The following is a 9800-nucleotide window of genomic DNA, read 5'->3' on the forward strand; positions in this document are numbered from 1 at the left end:
GATATAAAGCTCGTCAGAAATGAACTTAGAACGAAGAAGTTAGAGCCATGTGAAGTTTAGGGTTTTAGAGGTTCAATGAGTACGTGGGGCGTACTCATTGTGAACACGAGGTGTAGATGGTTAAGTTGTCTCAGATGGTCTTAAAGTATGCCAGGCGTACTTAGTGGTACGCACGGTGTACTCTTTTCAGTGCAAAACCATAATTTTGGGGTTCCTACCCTATATAAGAATCATTATTGCCTTAGTTTGGGTCTTTTAAGTTAGCCTCCATCGCCTTTCATCTACCTTGAAACCATAGAGTGCCTTAAGTGAGTCTTGGAGCTTGGAAGAGTGTTTGTGGTGGTTTGTTAAAGAGAAGTAGAAGGTTGATGACTTATTATTTTGAAAGTATCTTAGAGATCCAGAAGTTGTATCATCATTTCATGATCTTGAAAGTATAAAGTCTCTATCATGCTCACTCTTCGGTAAGATAATTTGGGCTTGTTCTTAGTCATTTTAGCCTCTTTTGGTGGTTCTTGTGTGTCATAGTTTTTCCATAGGATTGATCTAGTGGATCTGGACGTTTTAGGTATCCCAAAGGCATAACAATGTGATCTTTATGGTTTATTTGGACTCATGAATTTGTTAAGACCTTTCATTAAGCTCTTTTGAGCTCTAGAGTCCCATTAAGCCATGTATGCAAGTAAAGTTTCCAACTTTATGTAATAATTCGTCTATGGGAATCAGATATGAGAGTTTGGAGCAAGGACTTAAGTGATTAAATGCTTAATGGGAAGATTGAGGTCCAGGGGAGTAAGCTGGGCGTACCCATCTGGTTCGTTGCGCATACTAGCCCCAAAGGGTGTTACACTAGGCGTACCAGCTAAGTACGCGGGGCGTACTCGGCCTATTTGACCTTTCTTGTTTTGTTGACTTTTTAGGCATTTGACCTTTGACTAGAAGTGGACTAGGGTGCACAATTGGATCTTTCGGGCCTTTATGGATATTGGGCCTTCTCGAGATAGGTCTATGATGGATTTGGGTCTAATTTGGATATTTGGTCCTTAATGGGCCTTGTGGTGTCATGTCCGATTTGGTCTATCCTTTGGGCTTGAATTTCTTGGGGTTTGTTGCACCAACTGTGAATATGTGTTTTGGATTAGGAATAAGTTATTGGGCTATAGGGTAAGGCCATATAAGGGTTGGGCCCAATTTGGATGACTTTTGGTTTATAGGCCTTTTTGATGGGGTTTTGGGCCTCAGTCTTGGACCAAACTAGGTGATGGGTAAAATGGTCTTTTACCCTATTTATGGATTATTGGATTTGGTTTGGAACCTAATTGTTAATTGGGTGTTATTAGTTTGATAGCACGAGGATTCTAGCGGATCTGCAATCAGAGATATTTTCATGGGATCAACTTTTGAGGTGAGTCTCTTCATTGTACAATGGGTCGAAGGCACCAATGCTGACTCATTTGGTTTATGTTTTATAGGAAGACCCGAGAATAGCCCTTGGCATTATGAAAGACCGGGAGGTGGCTCCTAGCAATTTGTATGCGAGACCAAAGTTTGAACTCTAGAAGTTAATTGGTTAAGTAGTTGTAGATTATATGCTAGTTATCTTTATGATGCTTGCATGGAAGACCAGGAGGTGGCTCCTAATACTTTTCTGTAAGATCCAAGGTTTTGGACCTCGGCTTGACACGAAAGACCATGAAGTGACTCATGGCATAATGGCAAGACTATGGCTGACACATAACACTTCTTAATGTATGTTTGATATGTACAACTCGTATGTTATGTATGGTATGTGGTATTTTGTTGAATTCACTAAGCTTTATGCTTACCGTTTGTGGTTTATGGTTTCAGGTAATTTTGGTTTGAAAGGGAAGGTCCTGGATTGATGACAACGCATATACTCATGTTTTCCGCAATTCGTGATTTTGGGAATGAACTCTAATAATTTTTTTATTTTGAAATACTTCTAAATGTATGAATAAAGGTTAACTGAATGTTTTGATTTTAATGAAAATGAAAAATTTACCCTGTGATTTTCGGGATGTTACATGTAGAGTCTCACAGACAACTAACATTCTAACCATAATAAACCATGGCCCGACATTGGTGAATTTGACCCATCAATATAACGAGGAAATGCACCTCTAATTGCTAAATCATTCAGATAAATCTATGTCTGCTGGTCCTGCAAATCCCCGCATTGCCATCATAAAACTTATCCAATTAATAATTAGATTTGGACCCATATCTAAGAGTCTAAGTTAGGGTAAAAGGCCATTTTCCCCTTTATCTAACTTGGGACAAGGCCAAGGCCCAATCCAACTAGTCGAAAGGCCCAAAACCAAAATGATCACCCAAAGCCAAATTATACTAAGCCCAAACGAATGTCTTAATGGCTTAGGATCCCATGTCTAAACTTCCAAACGAATGTATTAATAGCTTAAGATCCCATGTCCAAACTTCAGATACAATTATAATGGAATGTCTAAAGCCATAAATTTGCAAACTTTATGGCCATGCATGGCTACAATGAGCCCAACACCAAGATCCTAACTCAAAATCAACTATAAGGCTCCAAAACTCTTGCATGGAAGATTATAAAGACCCAAGATTGTATTTTTATGATTCTATACTCACAATTATGCTTTAATGGACAGTCCAAACCTCTGGAGCATTCCAAACTCACAAAGATCAAGTCTTTGGGATCAAAAAGAACATAAACAATCCCTAAATCAAGATATAACAAATGAGACATCAAGATCTGAACTTTATACCTCAAAATGATGCTTCAAGATATCAAGACTCCATATCTATAAGTTAGAGAACAACCATACTACCCCAAAGATCTTCCTTCTCTTATTAAGAACACTAAATCATACCAAAAAGATGAACCAAGGCTTCAAACTCTCATACACACTTAGGGTTTTCGAAATGAGGATGGAGGCTGGAGCGGTGAAGGGTTTTGAGGCCATAATGTTCTTTAAATAAGGTGTCGACCCTAAAAATTAGGGTTTGGTCTCTACGTGCAAACACATGGTGTCAATCATAGAACATCTGGCGGTTTATGCCAAACGCTTGGCATTTGGACCAAAGTGCCAAAAATTAACTCAATAAGGGTCTAAAATGAAAAGTACTTTGAATCAGGTGTTACAATGTGAGGAGTAGCTAAGAGTACACCCCGCGTGCTCTGCTTAACCCACATTTATCAACTTTTATGTCTTAATTTGTTAACACACTTATCCCAACTTTAGATCTGACCATAATAGCATGTCTTAACCCATAAAGTCACCGAATTTATACCTTTGCATGGCTAGAAAGGACCCAATACACAAAACTCTAAATTTCATCATACTCTAAGTCACTTAACTTATGCATAGGCTAAGGGAAATGATCAAGCAACCATTTTTATGAATCTACAAGATTTAGAATACATGAAAGGACAACTATAATGCTCTGGAGTGCTCCATACTTACAAAGGTCCAAGATTTGGAGCAAAGAGCTCATAAAAACTCATCTATGTAGATTTAAAAGGAAACACATCAAGGTATAAACTTTATACCTTCAGAAGATGTACAAGGTAAAGTAGTTTCTGGATCTACAAGTTTCAAGAAACACCTCCTTCTTCACTAGTCTTCTTATTCAACAATTGAGCACCAAAATCACTAATAAGCTCCAAACTCTCACACACAAAGCTTAGACTCAAGATTAGGGTTTATGATGGAAGGGTGGCCGATAAGAAATGTCCAATGGAGGCATAAGGTGGATTAATTAGGGAGAAACCCTTAAAATTAGGGTTTTAGAGGCTGAGCTAGTACACTCGGTGTACCACAGGTACGCCCAGTGTACCAGTATGGCTTTCGTGATCCCGGTTCTCACAAGTACTCTGCACGTACCTTACATATAGGCTGAATTGCGATTCTTTAAGCAACATGGAACCAAATGTGCAAACTTTAAATATGCTAAGGGCTAAAATGAAAATACCTGCAAATCGGATGTTACAATCCGCCCCTGTTTGCATGCTCTAGGAATGTCATATCTTTGTGTAACCTAAGATGGAACAACTATATTTAGTTTACTTTGTTTTAGATAATTATGATTATAGTGTATTTTGTTTTACAACTTATAAGGAGGCCATGAATTTAAATGTAGAAACGATGACCGATGACTAAACTAGTTGTTTTCTTTTTTGCAAAGACCTAATGTGATCAACTAAGGTGCTGTTTTTTTTTTTTTTTTTTTTTGTAGTCGAAAATTCATGAAGTATGCGAATCATCTCTGCAACCCTCTGCGGTAGAAGAGGTGGATCAACCAACTGTAGCCTGTAATAAGAAGACTGTTTGTTTTTTAGCATCTATAGACTGCTGCAATAAAGTGATTTTTTCTTACCAGTTTAGCAACCAGATTAGGCGAGTTGCATCAAAACTTGATTGTCCCGTTGTTCTTATAAAATGTTTTTCTTAAAGCTAACTTTGTAGATATTTATTTTACTTACTTTAATAAAGATGGTCGTTACCAATGAAACGTAGGAATTAACTGAGAGATGGTAAATGAGAAATTTCTTAGATTAAGTATTTAATACTAGTTATTACCATCCCAATTCATACGTTAATTAAGTATAAAACAAACCCACCATCTAATGAAGGTGGTTAAAAATTATAGATGATGTAAACAATTGACATAATTGGTAAAACTTTTGTGAACTCTTAACAAACCATGTTCAAACGTAAAAGTATTTTTGAACTTAAATCTTGCATCACTATTAAAATCGTATAGTGATGGGTGTTCAAAAGATCCAAAAACCGAAAAATCGTACAAAAATACCGAAAAATCGTGCCATTAGGTTAATCGAACCAAATTTTTTTACATTTCCGGTTTTGTTAACCAAACCGCTAAAATCTATGGTTTTTCGATTCAATTACGATTGATGTTTTTTTTTGCCATGTACGAGTGAATTTTTATTGACTTAATTATTTATTCAAAATAAAATATGCAAATTGCAACGTAATAACATATTAATGTTTAGACGGCAGTGGTTTTTCTTATTGTTTTGAATTGGATTATATATATATATATATATATATATATATATATATATATATATATATATATATATATATATATATATATATATATATATATTCAAAAAATGTCTATTTAGGGCTTCACTTATAGTATTGGTCTTTTAATTTATTAATTTTAACACCTTAAGTTATTATTTCATATCCTTTGTTTTATGCCATTATTTTTATTATTTTTTCAAAATTGGACAATTATTAAGAAGTCCGACCAAAAACCAAATATTATAAATAAGGGGAAATTACACCGTTGGTCTCTCGTGCACATGCCAGAAAGCATGTGTAGTCCCTATTTCCAAAATTTAACTCGTGCAGTCCCTCGTTGTTATTTATCTTGCATGGTTAGTCCCTATGCACGTTAACTGTTAAATCTTTCCGTTTAAGCTACCCACGTGCCTTGCACGCAGGGGCATTTTCGTCTTTTTAGGGTTTGTGTCCATATTTAATGCCGTTACTCCTTAAATCTTATAAAGAACACTGCAACCCTCTTTTCCTCTGTATCCTCTCGTTCGTCTCTTCCCCTCGTTCGTCTCTTCCCCTCGTTCGATCGATTTCTTCCAAATACATAACAATGATCGATATTAAATGCAATTGTGGAGCCACTGCAGTGATTCGCACATCTTATAGCAAAAGAAACCCTGGGAAACTCTATTATGCTTGTACAGTAAAGGTAAGGTTAATGATTTCAATTTCGTTCTTCGTCTTCTCTAATTTTGCCCTAATTCTTCATCTACTTTAATTGGTTCAGGGACCATTATGCAAGTTCATAGGATGGGTGAATGATTATGATCAGGACTGTGATTGTATGGCGTTTAGGATGAAACTTGAAGAACAAAATCGCAAATTGAAGCTTTACCTAGTTATTAGCTGGGTTTTTTTTGTTTCAGTCCTTATATATAAAGTGTAGGTTAAGTAATGAAGTTGTTAGTATTTTGGTATGTGTATATTGTAATGGAGACTCTTTGTAATGTTATTTGTATTAACAAAAAAATTTCAATTTTAGTTACAATATATTGTGTAATCATAATGTGGTGTTATCAGTTGGTGTTCAAATTTAATGAAAATGTGGTATTTGCAACATATGCAATATACCATTCAATACTAGCATCCAATATAACAATTAAAAGGGACAAAAACTCTAAAATATCCAAGATAACCATTGACCATTAACATAAAGGGACATCCAAAATAACAACATAGTCTTATGGCATACAAATAGTTATCCTACACAGCAACAAAGTATCAAAATACAACACATAACAACAAAGTAATATGTCAATAAATGCCTAACAAAAACATAGTTATCCTTCATGATCATGATACCAAACTACAAATTCTCAAAGCATGGGGCTTTTTCCTTTGTTCCCAACTCCATTTTGTACACCACCACTGCTACCTGTTGCACCTTCTCCTGTTGTATTCCCTGCTGCACCTTCTCCTGTTCCATTCCCAGTCTGTGATTGTCCCTTGCAGGTCCTTCCATTATGGCCCACATTTCCACATTTTGTGCATGTTACAGATTTCCATTTTGTGGACACTCCATCATCTTCTGTTGCAGATCTTCTTCTCTTTTTTTTTGGTCTGCCAATAGGGACACGATACTTTGGTGGTATCAACTTGGTAGGACATTTGCTTTTTTCCCACAATAACCTCCCATTAATAGGTTCAACTTTGAAGACATACATTTCTTTCCATGTCTTGAGCCAATAAGTTGGGTGTACCCATGTCTCAGGTATTCCAACATTTTCATTGTTGAGCCTCATATCCCATATAGCTGCTATACTATGTTTGTAGGGTATGCCTGTCAGTTCCCACCTATTACATGAACAACTTTGTTAGTCCATATTAACCACATACTGATTAGTACCTTCACTTGTAACCTGGTACTTCCCATTGCCACAGAACACTGCCCTACACTGTGCTGCCCTTTCTTTAATTTTTTCAAGGGTCTTAGTGGCTGTAGGAGTTAATGGGCCATTAGCTTTATCAATTTCTTTTTGAACCATGACAATTTTCCTCATGATATACTCCCTAATAAACTCCAAGCAACTGATAATTGGCTTATCACGACCCTTCACTATCTTGCTATTCAAACTCTCACACATATTATTCAACACAGCATCACAATGTGCCCTCCCTAATAAAACACAACTATATTAGATTATATTTAAAAATTATACACTTATAAACATAATATTATATACCTGAGAAGTGGGATCTGGACCAGTGCTTAGGTGGAATAGAATTAAGCCAGTCATATGCTTCACTGTTAAGTTTCTTTAGTTCTTCCATGGCACTGTTGAATTGTGGTATGGTGGTACATGTTGCACATTTCCAAAGACAATCCTTGAATTCCTTGCCCCTCCATTTACATTTCATGTTCTCATGAAGATGCCTTAGGCAATATCTATGCTCTGCTGCTGGGAAAAGTTTCTCAAGTGCAGGCAATAACCCCTAAAGCATCAAAAGAGTGAAGTTGCTTATTGAATTGTAAAACATGCATGTGAAAATGAATGGAGAAATTTATTTACCTTCTGTCTATCTAATATGAAAGTGAAGTTGGAGTTTGCATACAAACCAAGATCATCTCCTAAGTTAGTTAAAAACCAGGTCCATGAATTAAAGTTCTCTGCTTCAACAACTGCATATGCCAAAGGGTATGTGCAATTGTTCCCATATAAACCCTGAATTATCATGTCAAACACAGTAATAAGCAAACAATTAACTATGGTCAAACATTAATCAAATACTAAAATATGATTATGCACATACCACTGCTGTCAGGATCATACCATGGTATGGACCCTTCATGAATGCACCATCAAGCCCTAGTAAATCTCTTTTCCCTGCTGCAAATCCACTTTTCAATGGACCAAGACAAATGTATACTCGTTCAAATACCCTGGTCTCAGATGCATAACATGGTTCACTTTGCACTTGAAGTTTGACTGTGGTGTTTGGATTTCTACTCTGCACCTCTTGTAAGTAGTCTCTTAGACATGAGTACTGAGCAGCAAAATCTCCCCTAATTGATTCCAGGGCTTTCGTTTTCGCCCTATGAACTTTCATGTCTGACAATCCAAGTTGGTATTTCTTCTCAAGCATCTCACGTAATGCTCTAAGTGGTATTTCTGGGTTTGCCTCCACTGTGTCAACAATCTGTTCAGAGAGAAACTTGTAGTTACATGCCCTAATCTTCCTTGTTTGAAGGCACGTATGTTGCTTTTCATAGGTCTTAACAGTCCAGTTAATGTCTTTTTTCCACTTACTCACTAGTAGGACCCATGGGCATTTATGAATAGAACCATCTTTCACTTTCTTTTTCTTTTGACTTGGTCCCACTTTGTCATTACTTTTGCTGGTCCCACCTGTTTCTAATATCCCAAGGTTTGGTATTGTCCCTTTGCAAACCACTCTAATCCTATTTTTGTCATTCTTGACGAAGTCTAACTCCCTTCTACTCTGTATGGAATGAAGATAAATTTGTTGTTTAACTTCCTTGGCTGTGCTAAAAGTCTGGTGGATGTAAAATGGATCTTTGACAGCAGCTGCTTCATTCTTATGTGCTCTTCGTAAATCTCTTATCTTCTTCCTTTTTTTACTAGCTTCACCCTCATCTGATGAAGATGCAGATACAAATTCTTCAGTGTTTATAACCTCTAATTCTTCATCACCTTCTACTGCTTCATCTCGATCATCAGGAAAACTTCCAACCCACTCCACCTCTTTGTCAATGTTGAGGTGAAAGTTCTTCATATCAACCTCTGGATCATTTAACAAATTATCTTCATCAACTATGTAATCGCTATCTTGACTGTATTCACTATCTTCAGTGTCATCACTATCATGACTGTCTTTACTAGCTTGACTGTCTTCACCTGCTTTTTCACTATTTGGTTCATCTTGTTCCATAGGAGTCCCACCAAAAGGTTCACACCATTCAAATGTATCATCCCAACCATCAACATTAGGACATGTGCTTCCTATCATTGGTTCAGTCAAAGGGTTTTCAATTCTTGGTATATAGGCAGGGGTTGACTCAACTGTTTCACTCAATGTAACAAGGGGTTGTTCCAAGGTTGTTTCAAGTAATGTACTAGGGGGTTCGTCCATAGTTTCTACATTCTCAAAAACAGGGGCTTCTTCACTAGGACAATCCCCTGAATTTGACCATGTCAATAACAAGCTTTTATGACAAAGGGACTCAGGAATTTCGTGTATCTTTATCTTTGCAGGGTTTGGGGACATTTGATACGTATGGAGCTTGGTTTCCCAAAACTCTGTATACACTTCTATCACCTTGTGTTCATACACGTATGACCTAAAGTGGTTTATATCTTCATCACAACCCAAAGCATACAACCCAAAATCTAAATCCCAGGTTGGTCGTTTGAAATGATAATAAATACTTTTACCTGGTTCCACACAACCAAGCAATTCCATTATCTCGTCCATATCATGCACCGAGAACAAGTCACTATCAATGCCATCAATATATTTCATCTTCCCCTTTATGTATTTGCGGCCTGGAAACTTCGTAAAAACTCCACCATAGTTCAATCGTATCGAGAACATACATGGATTATCAGCTGCGAACCCAAAAAAAAAAATTACGTTTTAGGAACGTATAATGGATGATCAACTGAAAATGTAGAAAATTTTACCGTATGAGCTTTGGAGATTGTATTCCTCCCATTCTTTCCTAATCCTCCAGTTCACCATCGTAGA

The 9800-nt window shown here is 36.7% G+C and overlaps 1 long non-coding RNA gene across 1 annotated transcript; it reads left to right on the top strand.

Moving 5' to 3' along the window:
- The first annotated feature begins 5586 nt into the window (after positions 1 to 5586).
- Positions 5587 to 6081, top strand: LOC145013012 (uncharacterized). The gene is made up of 2 exons (XR_013664793.1): positions 5587 to 5742; positions 5821 to 6081. It is a non-coding gene; the product is annotated as an uncharacterized LOC145013012 (long non-coding RNA).
- The last annotated feature ends 3719 nt before the right edge of the window (positions 6082 to 9800 follow it).

This window comes from Lactuca saligna, chromosome 8 (assembly GCF_052625555.1).
Source record: "Lactuca saligna cultivar CGN05327 chromosome 8, ASM5262555v1, whole genome shotgun sequence".
Classification (NCBI taxonomy): domain Eukaryota; kingdom Viridiplantae; phylum Streptophyta; class Magnoliopsida; order Asterales; family Asteraceae; genus Lactuca; species Lactuca saligna.